The following is a 20,045-nucleotide window of genomic DNA, read 5'->3' on the forward strand; positions in this document are numbered from 1 at the left end:
AGAAATCGAGGCCTGTGCCACGGTACCTGGCCACCGTACCTGGCAACTCCCCTTTCTCCAGTGCCTCATTGAACATACTCAGGAGGTGTGAGGCAAATTCCCCCAAGAACTGTTTATAAAATTTGACTGGGGAGCCATCCAGCCCCGGCATATTCCCCGACTGCATCGACCCCATTTCCTCCACTATGTGTTCCCAATCACGGGGGAAGTGTCCAACAGCCATGATGGGCTTATAAGAATGCCAGCCGCGGGTAGGCTGTGTGCTGGTCACCACGCGCGTGTGGGGGTGGGGCAACACAGGGGTTGATGGAACGGCAGGTGCACACACAATGCTAACGGTGGTGGCTCCAGCTTGGAGCTCCGTTCTGGCGTTCGCCCTCTGCGCGCTGCTTGGCTCGTCCTCTGCCACTGATCAGCAGTATGTGTCCTGCGGCGCTGTGGCTAAGCTGCTCAATGGCCGGCACAACATCCACTTGCAATCCCACGGTGTGAAGTATGGGTCGGGAAGTAACCAGCAGTTTGTGACTGTGGTGGATGCATCTGACAACAGTAACAGCTACTGGACAGTGAGAGGGAAGCAAGGCCAGGTTTGACAGCGAGGAATATGGATCAAATGAGGCCAGCCAAAACGGCTGACGTTTGTCAACACTGGAAGAAATCTACACGGTCATCACTTCGTGTTGCCGCTCTCCGGAAACCAGGAAGTAAGTGCTTTTGTTGAGAATGGAGAAGAAGATGGCTTGGATATTTGGATAGTGCAATGCAGTGGAACCAGTAAGAAATATTGTGACAGTATGTTTGACAAGTTACTTCATCTCTTCTAAAGTCATATTTTATAAAGTAAAAACAATATTGTGCTTGTTTCGATACTTGTTTAAATTTCTAAAAAAATGGGAATTGTTTAAAACAAAGTTTGGGTCTCAATGTAATGATGGAAATGATTAAGTGAAGTTGCTTTAATTTTCAGTAGAAAAAGCCATAAACTTGGAAAAATCAGGGATTGGAAATAAAGTTTCAATCAAAGAAAAAGAATGCCTGCTGCGATCGTCTTTTAAATTGAGAATGCCGGCCATGGCCAGCCTTAAAATACAAACGATGGAGTCTTTCTTTTATAAAAAAAATATATTTTATTCAAGATTTTTTGGCCAAACATAACAGTACATGGTTTTTCTTTTAAACAACAATAAAGCAATATAAATAACAGTGGCCAGTTTTAAACAAGTAAATAAATAATATATAAACAGAAACAAAAACAAAACTAAATGACAACTGCCTTGTCAAAAATAGTTACTCTCCAAAAGTACAATCCAACAGTCCAATATACATTACCTATAACAAATGTCTATACATATACAATGACATCCCTACGAGCCCGCCCGGATCCTCCCCCCCCCCCCCCCCCCTGGGTTGCTGCTGTTGTCTTTCTTTCTTTTCATTCCCTCTATCGTTCTGTGAGGTATTCGACGAACGATTGCCACCGCCTGGTGAACCCTTGAGCCGAACCCCTTAGTACGAACTTGATCCGTTCTAACTTTATAAACCCTGCCATGTAATTTATCCAGGTCTCCACGCCCAGGGGTTTGGCTTCCTTCCACATAAGCAATATCCTGCGCCGGGCTACTAGGGACGCAAAGGCCAAAACATCAGCCTCTCTCGCCTCCTGCACTCCCGGCTCTTCTGCAACCCCAAATATAGCCAACCCCCAGCTTGGCTCGACCCGGACCCCCACCACCTTCAAAAGCACCTTTGTCACCCCCACCCAGAACCCCTGTAATGCCGGACATGACCAGAACATGTGGGTGTGATTCGCTGGGCTTCTCGAGCATCTCCCACACCTATCCTCTACCCCGAAAAATTTACTGAGCCGTGCTCCAGTCATATGCGCCCTGTATAGAACCTTGAATTGTATCAGGCTTAGCCTGGCACACAAGGACGACGAGTTTACCCTACGTAGGGCATCAGCCCACAGCCCCTCCTCAATCTCCTCCCCCAGCTCTTCTTCCCATTTCCCTTTCAGCTCATCTACCATGATCTCCCCCTCGTCCCTCATTTCCCTGTATATGTCCGACACCCTACCATCCCCCACCCATGTCTCCGAGATCACTCTATCCTGCACCTCTTGCTTCGGGAGCTGCGGGAATTCCCTCACCTGTTGCCTCGCAAAAGCCCTCAGTTGCATATACCGAAATGCATTCCCTTGGGGCAACACATATTTTTCCGTCAGCGCTCCCAGACTCGCAAACGTCCCATCTACAAACAGATCTCTCAATTGTACTACCCCTGCTCTTTGCCATGCTCCAAATCCCCATCCATTCTCCCCGGAACAAACCTATGGTTATTTCTTATCGGGGACCGCACCTTCCCCCATGCCGTCTCCACTGCCCCCAAATTTTTAATGTTGCCACCACCACCGGGCTTGTAGTATATTTCTTCGGTGAGAACGGCAACGGTGCCGTCACCATTGCTTGTAAGCTGGTCCCCTTGCAGGACGCCCTCTCCAATCTCTTCCACGCGGCTCCCTCCCCTTCTCCCATCCACTTACACACCATTGAAATATTGGCGGCCCAGTAATAATCATTTAGGCTCGGTAGTGCCAGCCCCCCACTATCCCTACTACGCTGCAAGAACCCCCTCCTCACTCTCGGGGTCTTCCCGGCCCACACAAAACTCATAATGCTTTTCTCGATTCTCTTAAAAAAAAGCCTTTGTGACCATCACCGGGAGGCACTGAAACACAAAGAGGAATCTCGGGAGAACCACCATTTTAACCGCCTGCACCCTACCCGCCAGTGACAGGGACACCATGTCCCATCTCTTGAAGTCCTCCTCCATCTGTTCCACCAATCGTGTTAAATTAAGCCGGTGCAAGGTTCCCCAATTCTTGGCTATCTGAATCCCCAGGTATCGGAAGTCTCTTGTTACCTTACTCAGCGGTAAATCCTCTATTTCCCTGCTCTGCTCCCCCGGATGCACCACAAACAACTCACTTTTCCCCATGTTCAATTTATACCCCGAAAAATCCCAAAAATCCCCAAGTATCCGCATTATCTCTGGCATCCCCTCCACCGGGTCCGCCACATACAACAACAAATCATCCGCATACAGAGATACCCGGTGTTCTTCTCCTCCCCTAAACATTCCCCTCCACTTCCTGGAACCCCTCAGTGCCATGGCCAGGGGCTCAATCGCCAGTGCAAACAATAACGGAGACAGGGGACACCCCTGCCTCGTCCCTCTGTAAAGCCGGAAATAATCAGACCCCCGTCCATTCGTGACCACACTCGCCATCGGGGCCCTAAACAGCAGCTGTACCCATCCGATATATCCATCTCCGAAGCCAAATCTCCTCAGCACCTCCCACAGATAATCCCACTCCACTCTATCAAATGCTTTCTCGGCATCCATCGCCGCCACTATCTCCGCTTCCCCCTCTGGCGGGGGCATCATCATTACCCCTAGCAACCTCCGTATGTTCGTGTTCAGCTGTCTCCCCTTCACAAACCCAGTCTGGTCCTCATGTACCACCCCCGGGACACAGTCCTCTATCCTCGTCGCCATTACCTTGGCCAGAATCTTAGCATCCACATTTAAAAGAGAAATGGGCCTATAGGACCCGCATTGCAGCGGGTCTTTTTCCTTCTTTAGGAGGAGCGATATCTTTGCCTCTGACATAGTCGGGGGCAACTGCCCCCTTTCGCTAGCCTCATTAAAGGTTCTCGTCAGAAGCGGGGCCAGCAAGTCCATATACTTCCTATAAAATTCCACCGGGAATCCGTCTGGTCCCGGGGCCTTCCCCGCCTGCATGCTCCCAATCCCTTTCACTACCTCCTCCATCTCAATCTGTGCTCCCAGTCCCGCCCTCTCCTGCTCCTTCACCTTAGGGAATTCCAGCTGATCCAGAAAGCACATCATTCTCTCCTTCCCTTCCGGGGGCTGAGCTTTATATAATCTTTCGTAGAATGCCTTGAACACCCCATTCACTCTCTCCGCTCCCCGCTCCATCTCTCCCTCCTCATCTCTCAACCCCCCTATCTCCCTCGCTGCTCCCCTCTTCCTCAGTTGGTGGGCCAGCAACCGGCTCGCCTTCTCCCCATATTCATACTGTACACCCTGTGCCTTCCTCCATGTGCCTCTGCATTACCCGTAGTCAACAAGTCAAATTCTACATGTAGCCTTTGCCTTTCCCTGTACAGTCCCTCCTCCGGTGCCTCCGCATATTGCCTGCCCACCCTCAAAAGTTCTTTCAGCAACCGCTCCCTTTCCCTACCCTCCTGCTTTCCTTTATGTGCCCTGATAGATATCAGCTCCCCTCTAACCACTGCCTTCAACGCCTCCCAGACCACTCCCACCTGAACCTCCCCACTGTCGTTAAGCTCCAAGTACCTTTCAATACACCCCCTCACCCTTAAACATATCCCCTCATCTGCCAATAGTCCCATGTCCATTCTCCAGGGCGAGTGCTGTTCTTTTTCCTCCCCTATCTCCAGGTCCACCCAATGTGGAGCGTGGTCCGAGATAGCTATTGCCGTGTACTCCGTCCCTGTCACCTTTGGGATCAGCGCCCTTCCCAATACAAAAAAGTCTATCCGTGAATATACTTTATGGACATAGGAGAAAAACGAGAACTCCTTACTCCTAGGCCTGCTAAATCTCCAGGGGTCTACTCCTCCCATCTGCTCCATAAAGTCCTTGAGCACCCTAGCTGCAGCCGGCCTCCTCCCGGTCCTGGACCTCGATCTGTCCAGCCCTGGGTCCAGCACCGTATTAAAGTCTCCCCATTACCAACTTTCCCGCCTCTAGGTCCGGGATACATCCCAACATTCGCCTCATAAAATTGGCATCATCCCAGTTCGGGGCATATACGTTCACTAGAACCACCGCCTCCCCTTGCAATCTGCCACTCACCATCACGTATCTACCCCCACTATCCGCCACTATGGTCTTAGCCTCAAACAGTACCCGTTTCCCCACTAATATAGCCACCCCCCTGTTCTTTGCGTCTAAGCCCGAATGAAACACCCGCCCCACCCATCCTTTGCGTAGTCTGACCTGGTCTATCAGTTTCAAATGCGTCTCCTGCAACATAACCACATCTGCCTTTAATTTCTTTAGGTGTGCGAGTACCCCTGCCCTTTTAATCGGCCCGTTCAGCCCTCTCACGTTCCACGTGATCAGCCGGGTTGGGGGGCTCTTTACCCCCCCCCTTGTCGACTAGCCATCCCCTTTTTTAATCCAGCTCCTCACCCGGTTCCCACGTAGCCGTGTCTCCCCCCGACGGCACCCTCCCGCCTCGACCACCCCACCCCGTAACAGCTCCCCCTTCTCCCCAGCAGCAGCAACCCAGTTAATCCCCCCCCCCCGCTAGATCCTCTTCTAGCGTAATTGCACCCCCCCATGTTGCTCCCAGAAGTCAGCAAACTCTGGCTGACCTCGGCTTCCCCTGTGACCTCGGCCCCCACTGTGCGAGGCCCCCTCCTTCCTGCTTCCCTGTTCCCGCCATGATTACCATAGCGCGGGAACAAAGCCCGCGTTTCCCACTTGGCCCCACCCCTAATGGCCGGCGCCCACAATTCCTCATCCCCCCCCCCCTCCCCCCCCCCCCCCCCCCACGACATGGGGAAGAGAAAAAAGTTACAGGGTCGCAAGATTAACAACTTGAGAAATCATCCCTTCCCCCTTTTTCCCCCCCCTTCACCCCACGTAATCACACCACCACTTTGTCCCAAACGTTCTTTTTCTGGCCCGCCTATTCCAGCTGCTCCTCCACAATAAATGTCCACGCCTCCTCTGCCGTCTCAAAGTAGTGGTGCCTCCCTTGGTGTGTGACCCACAGTCTTGCCGGTTGCAGCATTCCAAATTTGACCTTCTTTTTGTGAAGCACCGCCTTGGCCCGATTGAAACTCGCCCTCCTTCTCGCCATCTCCGCACTCCAATCTTGATATACGCAGATCACCGCGTTCTCCCACCTTCTGTTCCGAGTTTTCTTCGCCCATCTGAGGACCATCTCTCTGTCATTATATCGGAGAAATCTCAGAGGGTGCCATCTCTGCTACTCCACTACTGGGCCGATATCTGGGGTTTGAGTATCTGTGTGTGTCTCTCTCCAGCTGGCACTGAAACTTCAGAGGCCAGGGGATGCCGCACTGGGACAGCTCCACGGAAGAGAGCACTGAATCAAGCCTGCCGTTTATCCCTAACCGGAAGCCTGAGGCTTATATCACACAGATATCCAGACCCCTACCAATGCCCAGGTGATTCTCTCTCTTGCCGGTGGTGCAACACCCACCCGGTTCCTACTTCGCTGGAGTAGCTTTCCCAAGAGAGAGAATAGGACACTGCTGTTTATTACCTAACCAGCAGCCTGTCCTGAGTGAATCGCTCAAGATGACCCTAGATTCTTGAACCCGGAATTAAGGTGAGGAATATTTTAACAATGACTTGGTCAGAGATCGCTGGTGAGAGATTGAAGAATTTAAACGACTCCAATTATCAGCAAATCAAGGTTTATTGCAAAACCCAGGTCAAAATCATCAAACAGAAGAAATTATAATAAAATCTTAAACTCTAACACAAACTAAGTCTATTCAGAAAGTACTATAACGGACACAACGAAAAATCTTATTGTTACACAGTTTTAGCAATGACACAGAACACAAATCAAGTCCCCTTCCCCAAAGCCTCAACCACTATCAAAGTCAAGGGAGTTTCGCAAGCTGCTGCAGGGTACTTACAGTCAAAGGTGGAGAGGTCAAGCCAAGAGACCCTCAATCGAAACACAGCCCCTTTTATATTCGTTTTACCTGGCCCTTTCCTGTGTTCGGCCAGCCCCCTTTTGCATTGAATTGGTAAGGTTTAAAGTTCCCGCTGGTCCCGCCCCCTTTGAGCCGGTCAGAGCTGTCGACTTCCGGGTTTTCCTCCTCCTTTGCGTTGTATCAGTCCAAGTTTAAAGTTCCCGCTGGTCCCGCCCCCTTTGAGCCGGTCAGAGCTGTTTGCTTCCGGGTATTCCTCGCAGGTCCGCTCCTTCCAGCCAGGCAGACCTGCCGCGATTTGAATTTGGCGCCGACTCCGCCCCCTCCTCCCAGTGAGTTCCTGCCGGTGGCTTCTGTCAAGATTGGAGTACCTCCCCCAGGTCCGCCTCCAACTTGGTGTTTTCTACCGCTTATCTTCAAGGGGCTTTTCCAGCGCAAGATACTGAGCCCAGACAGTCTGTTTTTTAGGATAACAAGGTTAAGCTCTCTTGTGAAGATTTTCAAAAGTCTTCCAGCTGCTCCGGAGATGGCTGCTATTCTCACCTTGCTATGTTGATGGGGTGTTAATTGGATTCTGCTCTGGTGGAGGCCAAGTCATTTACATCTGCATGGGGCTATGACCATCCCATTGTCCTGCTTGCAGGCAGGCCCCCTGTGTATTCCCGTGCCCCTTTGTCTGTGTGTTAATCTTATCTCGTTGTCTGGCTCCTTCTTCCTTGTAGCTCCTAGGGGGGGGTTTGTAAATACCTATGCCCCTACTCAGCTCAGCGGACCAAGCCTGCTGGGAAATCTGGTTACGTTCTCTTGGCTGAAAAGTCAGTTTACAGTCTCTGGGTTTTATTCTTGGGCAGTCCAAAAAGGGCCGAATTGCCCGAAAACCTTACAGATGCCCCTTCGATACGTCCCTACCTGCTTGGACCGTATCGACACAGGTGAAGGGCAATTATTTCCTTTTGTGTGGACCGTAGGCCCCCCCTCAACAACATGCGAAACTACAAGTCCCAAGACAGTTCCCTTAATCTAGGCTACCCCTAATTTCATTGAAAGGGAAAGACAAGACCATACTTAATTCAAACACACAGTAACATACACACATTTCACCGGAACCCCAAACGTAAGGGTGCCTGTACATATATCACAATCAAGTAACTGAAACCCGCGAATCCATACAATTATTTACATGTGACTCTATTTATTACACGACGGCTTCTCTTTTGTGGGCTGCACTTCGCTTCTTCCCGTTGAAGGCTCTTCATTTTTCCTCCGTCGTCGATACCTGCAGCTGAGAGGTTTAGTCCAACTGAGGCGACAGCATAATGTACCCCCTTGTACAACATTTTCTTTGTGGGGACAAACACTAAACCATTCTCAGGCCCCCCTGGTGGTGATCGGACAGTTGTGAGGGTCGATCGGTTGGGCTGTGGGCAGGGGTCGCTTTACCTGAACCAGCAGTTCGGTAGCTTTTACAGTCATCCCTTCCCTGGGCGTTACACATCCCTCCCCACTGCGGTCAATTCATCCCGTTCCCTGGGTTCTGCCACCGCCTAACAAAAGTGATCGATGCCCCTTGTGGACATGCCTTGGTAGACCCCCATAAACACAAATAAATGCCCTGGTCAGAAGCCCACCACTTATCCCAGCAAACGGTGATCCTACCCGGTGACCCCGTGATGGTCCGGTAGGTGTTGTTGTCCAGGCGTTCCCAGTCCGAGGACCGATCCCTCATGTCCAGCCTCAGCTTCCTGGGCCACCACCATCTCCCCAAAGGAACGTCCCCCTCACAGGTTAAACACACCCGCCTGCCCTCAGTCACCCTAACCCGGTCAGTCGAAGGACTCTTCTGTCTCGCCTCTGCGGAGTTCTCCCGGTCCCACCATCGCCAAGATCATCAGCAAGCTCCACATCGTCGGGTGCCCCATCTGTAAAACAGACAAAACACATCCTTGCCTCTACAGCCCTACCTACCTTAAAGTGCATGGGTTCTATCCAGCGGCAGCAGCAGCTTCCGCTTTGAAGTTGTGAAATCAACATGAAATTGCCGCAGCGTGTCTGTGGTTCTGTGTCCACAGCCCGGCTCCCCCAGGGTCCTAGTGCCTGCTGCTATCCGGCGGCAGCAGCAGCTCCCGCTTTGAAGTTGCCGCAGCCTGTCTGTGGTTCTGTGTCCACAGCCCGGCTCCACCAGGGTCCTAGTGCCTGCTGCTCCATCATTATACCATTGCACTAGGCGCTTCTGTGATCCCACAATCCTAAATAATCCACACACCACTACACACTAATTAGAACTAGCAGGGGGAAAATGATATATACAATGCCACCCGTCTCCGGGTGGCCAAATTAAAACTGTGCCCCGCTAAACTGGGGCAGTTCACCTGTTTGGTCCAACGGCTCGGGCCAGACCGTCCCCTCCCGGGGGTTCGGGCTGCCCCTTGCCTCTCCTTCCCCAACAGGGTTCGGTGATCCCTCAGCGCTCCCTTCTACTCGGGCCCCCTTACTGCGGGACCGGGTTCTAGGGAGGTGTGATGGGGACCATCTTACCGGGGGCTTGGAGACCCGATTGCTCCTTCGTCCCCCGACTGGTTCCCAAGCCCAAGGTGATACCTCCACTTCCTCCGCCTCCTTAGCCTCTATACTAAGGCAGGCTACCTGACCCACAGGTAAGGGCTTGGGAATCGTTACTGTCCCTGGGCTGGGTGCTTGCAGCACGGTCGGTTTCTTTGGGACAGCCCCTTCGGGACAGCACCTTGTCACCGGTTGTGTGACCGTGGAGTCAGGGACCTCCCCCACCGTCGTTAATTCTACGGGGGGTTTCTCCACTACCACCCCCAGTCTTCCCCCCACCTTGCTCTTTCTTGCCCTTATGGGGTGGAACAATTTAAATTGACTGATGTGGCGTTCGCATGGGTCCCACCTTAAGGGATTTAAACTGCAAATAGCCGCTGAGGAAGCCTCCAGAATGGGACCCTGCACCTGGACCGGACCAGGGTCTGGGGCTAGAACTACCCCTGCGCTCCCCTTTTCCTGAGGCTGCTCCCTGGGTAGTCATACGGGTTCTTGTGGTGTGGGTGCGGGCAGGCCCTGGCCCGTTGCCATTGCCACCTGTCCTGAGCCTTGCAAAAGGGCTAAAATTTTACTTATCTCGATGGTTCCCGGGGCAGCTGCTCCTACCGCCGGGGTCTGACTCTCTACTGCGGGAGCCCTCTCCTGCTTGCTAGGGTTTTTACATTCCCTCTTGAAATGCCCGGCCTTACCACACCCGTAGCATACCGGTCTCTTGTCGGAGGTCCGGGTGCCCTCATGCTTCCACTCTCTCTTAGGGGCTGCTGGCACGATTTCGTGCACCTTACCCTTAAGGGGCTTGTCCTCACCCCTCTCCCCATTACGATATGCGAGGGTAAGTTTCCTAAGGACCTCTTCCTCATTAAGGGCCGGGGTCTGCGGGTCGAACCAGTGTTCGGCTTTTGCCCTAACGTTAGGGAGACAGTTGGCAACTAGGGTCTTCAGCCAGTGGGCGGTTCTTTCCCCTAAATTCCGTCTATCCGCGAGAACCCCGCATGCCTCCATATAGACAGTCCACAGCCTGTCTGCGAACATGGTGGGAGATTCCCCTGGTTGCTGCTTGGTTTCCCCCACCCTCATGAAAGGGCTCCCCAGATTCAAGCCCATCGCCTCCAGAACAGCAGTCTGTGCTGCCGCCCATGTGTCAGGTCTTCCCCCATTCCCAGAGGTCACTGTCCTGCATAGCTGTGCATCTAGGGTCATCAGGAGCATCCTTATTTGCTCCCCCTCGTCGCAGTCATTAATGCTGGCTGCCTGTTCCACCTCCATAAAATGAAGCGACGGATCCCCTTTTGGAGTTAGCCTGGGAACGTGGGCCACCATCCCCCTGAGCGCGGATGCCCCATGAGGAATGATAATGTCGCCCTCAACCAGTCCCCTATCTGCCAGCCCCGCTGGGGGACCATACCTTCTCTGCCTGACAGGGCACATCCGCCCTACCTGGGGTTCCTGCTCCTCCTCCCCACTGTCCAGCTCTCCTGCCCCGTTGGGTAGCCCCCCTGTCCCCGGGCTAACTACCCATATAGGAGACGCCGCTATCTGGGGATACACCACTGACCCCCCTTGGACCTGCCCCTGACCGGGCGGTCCAAACCCTACCTGCTGACCCGGCCCCATCACCGGCATCCCAGGCAGCGGTCTGTCCCCATCCCATGGGGACCCACATACGAAACCAGGCGGACACGCCGCCAGCTGGGGGTACCCTGCCGACCCCCCTTGGACTTGCCCCTGAACGTGCAGTCCGATCCCCCCCTGCCGACCCTGACACAATCCCGGTGCCTTAGGAGGCGGTCTATTCCCCTTGGCCTTTGGGGAATCATCCGCTGCGAGGAGTACCTTGCCCCTAGGGAACCCCCCTGGACCTACCAGGTGTATCTGTCCCCTGAACTTGGACAAGGTCTCCTCCAACTCCGTTATTCGTGCCTGGCACGGCCCATGGGCACAGTCCCCTACTTCCTCGCGAGCCACTCGGTACGCTGCCTGGATGTCCCGGAACTTCCCCTCCAGCTTCCTACACTGCTCTGTACTCCGAGCATAGAGTTCCTGGAGCCTCCGTTCCTTTTCTTTACCCTCCACTATCTGGCAGTGGAGATAGTCCTCACACCGGTTAGACTCGCTTTCCTGTTTCATTTCTGCCAATTCCTCCCGCAGTCGTTCCGCTGCGCTAGCCTCCTGCTCTAACTCTTTGATCCTTTGATCTGTGTTGACTACCTGCTGAGACAGGCAAACCAGCCAAACTGCCTTCTCCAAGTGTTTTTTGTGCGCCTTACTTTCTGTCCATGCAGCCGCTGCCATTACCGGTTGCTCCGCATTGATTAGTTCTGAGACCCAAGGTTTGGTGAGGTTGACCTTTTGCCACAAATACGAGGAGATTCTCTCCTCCATTTTACTTCGTTCCCTCACCCCCTCTGCCAAGTCACATACTCCAAACCACCGGGGTCCTGCCGCGGTCGCCATTGTAGAGGGTGCCATCTCTGCTACTCCACTACTGGGCCGATATCTGGGGTTTGAGTATCTGTGTGTGTCTCTCTCCAGCTGGCACTGAAACTTCAGAGGCCAGGGGATGCCGCACTGGGACACCTCCACGGAAGAGAGCACTGAATCAAGCCTGCCGTTTATCCCTAACCGGAAGCCTGAGGCTTATATCACACAGATATCCAGACCCCTACCAATGCCCAGGTGATTCTCTCTCTTGCCGGTGGTGCAACACCCACCCGGTTCCTACTTCGCTGGAGTAGCTTTCCCAAGAGAGAGAATAGGACACTGCTGTTTATTACCTAACCAGCAGCCTGTCCTGAGTGAATCGCTCAAGATGACCCTAGATTCTTGAACCCGGAATTAAGGTGAGGAATATTTTAACAATGACTTGGTCAGAGATCGCTGGTGAGAGATTGAAGAATTTAAACGACTCCAATTATCAGCAAATCAAGGTTTATTGCAAAACCCAGGTCAAAATCATCAAACAGAAGAAATTATAATAAAATCTTAAACTCTAACACAAACTAAGTCTATTCAGAAAGTACTATAACGGACACAACGAAAAATCTTATTGTTACACAGTTTTAGCAATGACACAGAACACAAATCAAGTCCCCTTCCCCAAAGCCTCAACCACTATCAAAGTCAAGGGAGTTTCGCAAGCTGCTGCAGGGTACTTACAGTCAAAGGTGGAGAGGTCAAGCCAAGAGACCCTCAATCGAAACACAGCCCCTTTTATATTCGTTTTACCTGGCCCTTTCCTGTGTTCGGCCAGCCCCCTTTTGCATTGAATTGGTAAGGTTTAAAGTTCCCGCTGGTCCCGCCCCCTTTGAGCCGGTCAGAGCTGTCGACTTCCGGGTTTTCCTCCTCCTTTGCGTTGTATCAGTCCAAGTTTAAAGTTCCCGCTGGTCCCGCCCCCTTTGAGCCGGTCAGAGCTGTTTGCTTCCGGGTATTCCTCGCAGGTCCGCTCCTTCCAGCCAGGCAGACCTGCCGCGATTTGAATTTGGCGCCGACTCCGCCCCCTCCTCCCAGTGAGTTCCTGCCGGTGGCTTCTGTCAAGATTGGAGTACCTCCCCCAGGTCCGCCTCCAACTTGGTGTTTTCTACCGCTTATCTTCAAGGGGCTTTTCCAGCGCAAGATACTGAGCCCAGACAGTCTGTTTTTTAGGATAACAAGGTTAAGCTCTCTTGTGAAGATTTTCAAAAGTCTTCCAGCTGCTCCGGAGATGGCTGCTATTCTCACCTTGCTATGTTGATGGGGTGTTAATTGGATTCTGCTCTGGTGGAGGCCAAGTCATTTACATCTGCATGGGGCTATGACCATCCCATTGTCCTGCTTGCAGGCAGGCCCCCTGTGTATTCCCGTGCCCCTTTGTCTGTGTGTTAATCTTATCTCGTTGTCTGGCTCCTTCTTCCTTGTAGCTCCTAGGGGGGGGTTTGTAAATACCTATGCCCCTACTCAGCTCAGCGGACCAAGCCTGCTGGGAAATCTGGTTACGTTCTCTTGGCAGAAAAGTCAGTTTACAGTCTCTGGGTTTTATTCTTGGGCAGTCCAAAAAGGGCCGAATTGCCCGAAAACCTTACAGTTTGCAGCATTCCAAATTTGACCTTCTTTTTGTGAAGCACCGCCTTGGCCCGATTGAAACTTGCCCTCCTTCTCGCCATCTTCGCACTCCAATCTTGATATACGCAGATCACCGCGTTCTCCCACCTTCTGTTCCGAGTTTTCTTCGCCCATCTGAGGACCATCTCTCTGTCATTATATCGGAGAAATCTCACCACTATGGCTCGAGGTATTTCTCCAGCCCTCGGTCTTCGCGTCATAACTCGATAAGCTCCCTCCACCTCCAATGGGCCCGTCGGGGCCTCCGATCCCATTAACGAGTGAAGCATCGTGCTCACATATGCCCCGACGTCCGCCCCCTCCGCACCTTCGGGAAGACAAAGAATCCTTAAATTCTTCCTCCTCGCATTATTCTCCAACACCTCCAGCCTTTCCACACACCTTTTGTGTTGTGCCTCGTGCATCTCTGTCTTCACCACCCTGTATTTCGTCTTCATTATCAGTGGCCTTTGCCTTCACGACCCGAAGCTCCTGCTCCTGGGTCTTTTGTTCCTCCTTTAGCCCTTCAATCGCCTGTAATATTGGGGCCAGCAGCTCCTTCTTCATCTCCTTTTCAAGTTCTTCCACACAGCGCCGCAGGAACTCTTGTTGGTCAGGGCCCCATACTAGATGGCCACCTTCCGACGCCATCTTGCTTTGTGCTTGCTTTCCTTGCCGCTGCTCTAGAGGATCCTCCGCAATCCGGCCACCTTCCTCTCCTTTTTCTATCTGTGTCCAGGGGGAATTCCCTTCTGGTTTACCGCACAGTATTTTTAGCCGTTAAAATTGCCGTTGGGGCTCCTATTAAGAGCCCAAAAGTCCGTTCCACCGGGAGCTGCCGAAACGTGCGACTTAGCTGGTCATTGCCGCACCCGGAAGTCCCCACGATGGAGTCTTTCTGCCAGAAGCGGAGGCAGAGAGAACCCGTCACGTACGCTGATGTCATGCACCCTGTACGTCCGTGCTTTGGGCGCGAATTCATGGAGGTGAGATTCCTCCGTTTTGTAGCTAGCTGCAAGCAAGCAACATCACTGTGTGAAGAACTGGAGATGGATTATTTTGTTATAAGGAAGAGAAAGCCAGAGACATAAACAAGCCAGGATCTCACGATTGAATCTGCTGGAGAGATCGGCTCAGGAGAGTCCATGGCAGGACAAATCAGCACTACTGTTAGCTCTCTACAGACCTCCAGGTCCTCTGGTGAACAACCCATTAAGAAAATACTGAAATCGGGAACAGAGCAGTATAAAGTTGATTTCAGAAGTGTGGTTTTGTTGATTGTGCCAATGCAAATCTGGGGCGAGATTCTTCGACCCCCCGCCGGGTCGGAGAATCGCCGGGGGCTGGCGTGAATCCTGCCCCCGCCAGTTGCCCAATTCTCTGGCACCGGAGATTCGGCGGGGGCGGGAATCGCGCCGCGCCGGTTGGCGGGCCCCCCCGGCGTTTCTCCGGCCCGGATGGGCCGATGTCCCGCTGCTAGAATGCCTGTCCCGCCAGCGTGGATTAAACCACCTCTCTTACCGGCGGGACAAGGTGGCGCGGGCGGGCTCCGGGGTCCTGGGGGGGGGGCGCGGGGTGATCTTGCCCCGGGGGGTGCCCCCACGGTGGCCTGGCCCGCGATCGGGGCCCATCGGTCCGCGGGCGGGCCTGTGCCGTGGGCGCACTCTTTCCCTGTTCCCTCCCTCCATTGCGCATGCGCGGGGATGCCGTGAGCGGCCGCTAACGCTCCCGCGCATGCGCCGCCCGGCAATGTCATTTCCGCGCCAGCTGGCAGGGCACCAAAGGCCTTTCCCGCCAGCTGGCGGAGCAGAAATCAGTCCCGCGCGGGCCTAGCCCCTCAAGGTTAGGGCTCGGCCGGTCAAGATGCGGAGGATTCCGCACCTTTGGGGCGGCGCGATGCCGGACTGATTTGCGCCGGTCGGCGGACATCACGCCGATTACGGAGAATTTCGCCTCTGGATGCAAAGTCCATGTGTGTTATTTGCAGGGAAGTACGGGAAAATGAATGTTTAAATCCTCAAAGCTTCAAAGGCATTTCAAAGGCACAGCGAGTTCAAGGACAGACCTCTTGATTTTTTTTCAAAGGATGCAACGAGAACTTAAATCGCCAGATGAAGTCCTTAGCAGAGATGTAACATTGAATGACAAAGCAAGTGAGATTGTGAGGACCAAGCAGGCTCATCTGTCACATTTAAGGTAAGGAACAATGGCGTGTCGCTAAGGTCAGCCAGTGAGTCCCGAAGCTAGGCTGATTGATAAAAGTGGGTCCTGGGAATAAAAAGTTTGAAAACCACTGCACTAACCCATCCAAAATGTACCCTGTATCCCACCCTCCCCAGGCCAGAACTATATAATCCCTCCAAAAAGGCCTCAAAAGCCTCATTAACTCTTTCCTGGGCTCCAGCACACAATTAAAGTCACCCATAATTAACTTATTGGGGTCCAAATCCAGAATGGACACTAACAATTTCTTAATAAAATCCATGTTGACCCAATTGGGTGTGTACATGTTGACCAAAATCACCGACACCCCCGCCAGCATCCCACTCACCATCACAAACCTACCCCCCCGGGTCTCACACCTCACTTTACACTACAATGTCACCGTTTTACTAAACAGGGTCGCAACCCCTCTTGACTTTAAATCAAACCCTTAGTGGAATGTTTGTCCAACCCACCTCTTCCTCAATTACATCTGGTCTTTTACCGTTCAGTGCATTTCCTGCGGAAAAACCACAACTGACTTTATAAATGCGCAAATACCCTTGACCTTTTAATCAGTCCGTTTGGCCCTTGGACATCCCATGTTACCATCCTCACCGGGGGCTTTCGAGCCCCCCCACCTATTGAGGCCCACCACCATCCCCTGACCTACGATCCACTCAACTATCTATTCCTCAACAGACTTGAGAACATACAAAATGGCCGCCCCTCCATCTTCCCCTGAGTCTAACTTTTGTAAGGGCCCCGAAGAATCCAGCACGAGTTTTAAGGATACAAAATAATAACGTTTATTTACTATAACAATATATACATAACAGTAGCAGTAACTTCCCTTGCTACCTTCTCCTTCCTCCTGGTTCCTGGACTGGCCAGCTTATTTATAGTAGGAGTTTCTCCGCCCCCCTCATTGGGGAAGTTCATACTCCCATAGGATTTTGGGATAGTCATTAGTCCCCAGCCAATCGTCAATAGGCAGGTTATAACATCCCTCCCCCCCCCCCAAAGTCCAAGGAATCCACCGTAGGCCCTGGTAAAGGAAGGCGTCGAACTCATTTGGCCGCAGGTCGGACGCCATTTGCACGCGGCGCTGGATCAGGCGGCGTATTACGAGACGGAGACCGGTGCTTCCGTGATGAACGGCGCGGTTGTACATCCACGGCCTGTGGACCCGAGGATTCCCCCTCTGATTCATCCTGTGTCTTCATCTCGGTGTCAGAGTCTGCTGCCTCCGTCATGTCAGCGTCTCTATCCCATCCTCGTCGCCAGTTTTGTAAGGGCCCCGAAGAATCCAGCACGAGTTTTAAGGATACAAAATAATAACGTTTATTTACTATAACAATATATACATAACAGTAGCAGTAACTTCCCTTGCTACCTTCTCCTTCCTCCTGGTTCCTGGACTGGCCAGCTTATTTATAGTAGGAGTTTCTCCGCCCCCCTCATTGGGGAAGTTCATACTCCCATAGGATTGTGGGATAGTCATTAGTCCCCAGCCAATCGTCAGTAGGCAGGTTATAACACTAACTTAAATAATATCTACATCACCAACCCAATCCCCACTTTCCTCTCTGCTTCCCACCTCTAACCTCCCCCTCCATCCCCCCCACTCTGGCTACTCATAGCAACCACCACCACCACACTGCTTCCGTTTACTGGCATATGTTATTCGCATGTAGGTAGTCAAGAAGGCATACGGCATGCTTGCCTTCATTGGCCGGGGCATTGAGTATAAGAATTGGCAAGTCATGTTGCAGCTGTATAGAACCTTAGTTAGGCCACACTTGGAGTATAGTGTTCAATTCTGGTCGCCACACTACCAGAAGGATGTGGAGGCTTTAGAGAGGGTGCAGAAGAGATTTACCAGAATGTTGCCTGGTATGGAGGGCATAAGCTATGAGGAGCGATTGAATAAACTCGGTTTGTTCTCACTGGAACGAAGGAGGTTGAGGGGCGACCTGATAGAGGTATACAAAATTATGAGGGGCATAGACCGAGTGGATAGTCAGAGGCTTTTCCCCAGGGTAGAGGGGTCAATTACTAGGGGGCATAGGTTTAAGGTGAGAGGGGCAAAGTTTAGAGTAGATGTACGAGGCAAGTTTTTTACGCAGAGGGTAGTGGGTGCCTGGAACTCACTACCGGAGGAGGTAGTGGAGGCAGGGACGATAGGGACATTTAAGGGGCATCTTGACAAATATATGAATAGGATGGGAATAGAAGGATACGGACCCAGGAAGTGTAGAAGATTGTAGTTTAGTCGGGCAGTATGGTCGGCACGGGCTTGGAGGGCCGAAGGGCCTGTTCCTGTGCTGTACATTTCTTTGTTCTTTGTTCTTTGCATGGTGGCTCCTACCCCCTCCATCTTTCCCAATACTGCTGCACCACGAGGCTCCTTCAACTCCTGAGCTAGGGCTTTCACCAACTTTTTCTGGGTGTGGTACCTCGGGCTGGATTTTCTGATTCTGCGGCTCTGTCCAGAGGATGCGTCTGGTCTTACGACCAAAACGTCAGTGGCACCCCCACACCAATGTTCTGTCCGGTGGGGGGCTTGCAGCCACGCCACGTAAAGCCCGCTTCACCTGCTGAAACGGATGCAGAATGGCTGGGTCCGTGGCTGCAATTGTGCGTGGCGGCGGCCTGCGGCGGACGCACCGTACAACATCACGCCAGCTGCGCGTGGACCCGGCCTGTCAAAAACTGCGCCCCTGTCAATCCCTCGCCACCCCCGGACCAACCCCCACTAGACCCCTCCCGAAGCCCCACCTGCCAGTGGTATGGCTCCCCCCCCCCCAACTGTGGTAGCGCTGGACACAGCCGCAATCGCCAGGCCAGGTTTACGAAAGTTGAGAGGACACTTGTCCCACGCCATTGGGAAGTCGGCCCAGAGGGGACGGAAAATCGGGGGAGGGCTTCAGGTGATGTCCTGAGGCCATCCCAATGGTATGCAGCGTACGAGTGTGCCGTTTTTGCGGGGGCAGAGCATCAGTGTAAAAAGGGATTCTCCGGCCAAACGCCGAACACGATTATGGCGTCGGCAATCGGAGAATCCCGCCCACATTCTTCATTCCACATTGGTGGAGAATCCACAACGCTCCTCTCTCCTCATATTCTGTCACCAAAAATCATCTATCAAATGGGCAGAAAGTGCCAAAACCAACACCTCCACCCAGGAGCCACCCTGTGTGCAATTGGTCACACCATGGCAGCCACTGGAAGTGCATTTGTCGTCATTACTCCCCTGATACTGACTGCAAGTTCAGGATGTTAGACATGCACATAGACTGCATTGTGTCTGTCCTAAACCCGGAGTCGACGAGCAAAGAAATCCATGAGAATTTTAACTTCCCACCTGTCCACATCACTGTAAGAAACCCAAGGAAAGTTACATCTTGTCCATTCACATGAAGTTGAGTTTTTAATGGTGATGTGAATACTAAAATTTGAAGAAGATTTGTATCGGCCCTAAAACATAATTTTATCGTCATGGAGAGGTGTTAAATTATTAATTAGTAGATTTTTGAGCTTTTTTTCCTTTCCTTAAAAGAATGTCAGGATATTTTAGTTTCTAGCTTTACCCCATTTGTATGTCCTAATCTTTAATTTGTTTGATGTAAAAATTTGTAAATGTGATTTTATTTTACTGCTTTTGGTTTCCTGGTTGAGTGTCTGTGAAAATCCTTTAATGTGATTGGCTGGTTAAACATCCTGATGACATCATTGCTGTTCCACACTTGGAATGTCCACACTGGGAATGTCCACACTGGGAATGCCCTGTGAAGAACACGGAACTCAGTCTCAGCATCTCTGCACTGTGATAGATGTGAAATTCTCACTAAAGCAATCACTAGATTTCCCAGCAACACTTGCTGTGAGGCCAATGGCACACACCCTTGTTTTGCCACTGACCACAAACTTCGGGATTCTCCCACCCTCCGCGCCGGAATTGCACCCGGAGTGGGGGTGGAGAATAGCCATTCACGCCAGAAATCTGGTGCAACGGCGCTTCCGTGGACCCGCCAGTCGCGCGCAGTCGACGCGGCGCCAGTCGGGGGCCATTTGAACAGGCCCCCATGGCGATTCTCTGCGGTCGACCGGCTGAACTCCCGGCAGCGTGGTTTACATCTCGTACCACCGAGCGGGAGCTGGGACCCGCGGCGGGCCATCGCGATCTGGGGGGACCTACCTTACTCTGCGCAGGCCCGCTGTGTGGCTCCACCATGTCGGTGGCATCCGCACCGAGGTTGGCCGCCGCGCACATGCGCGGACCCGCTTGCAGCTGCCATGCGCATGTGCGGCCACGCGGTCTGGACAGCAGGACCCCGCCGGCAGCCAGTGCTGCGGGACGCACGACGGGGCTCTGCTAGCCACCTGGAAAATGGAGAATCACCCTGGACTTTTAAGGAAAAAGTCCGGAGTGATTCTCGCCCATTTTCTGGCGGG

At 52.6% G+C, this 20,045-nt stretch overlaps 1 long non-coding RNA gene across 1 annotated transcript in view; it reads left to right on the plus strand.

The window, feature by feature from the left end:
• The window catches only part of LOC140410632 (uncharacterized), a 143,963-nt gene that overhangs the window by 74,890 nt on the left and 49,028 nt on the right, over positions 1-20,045 (plus strand). Inside the window, exon 3 of the long non-coding RNA XR_011940699.1 lies at positions 15,471-15,581. This is a non-coding gene — a long non-coding RNA (uncharacterized lncRNA). The remainder of the gene's footprint in view (positions 1-15,470; positions 15,582-20,045) is intronic.

This window comes from Scyliorhinus torazame, chromosome 4 (assembly GCF_047496885.1).
Source record: "Scyliorhinus torazame isolate Kashiwa2021f chromosome 4, sScyTor2.1, whole genome shotgun sequence".
Taxonomy (NCBI): Eukaryota; Metazoa; Chordata; class Chondrichthyes; order Carcharhiniformes; family Scyliorhinidae; genus Scyliorhinus; species Scyliorhinus torazame.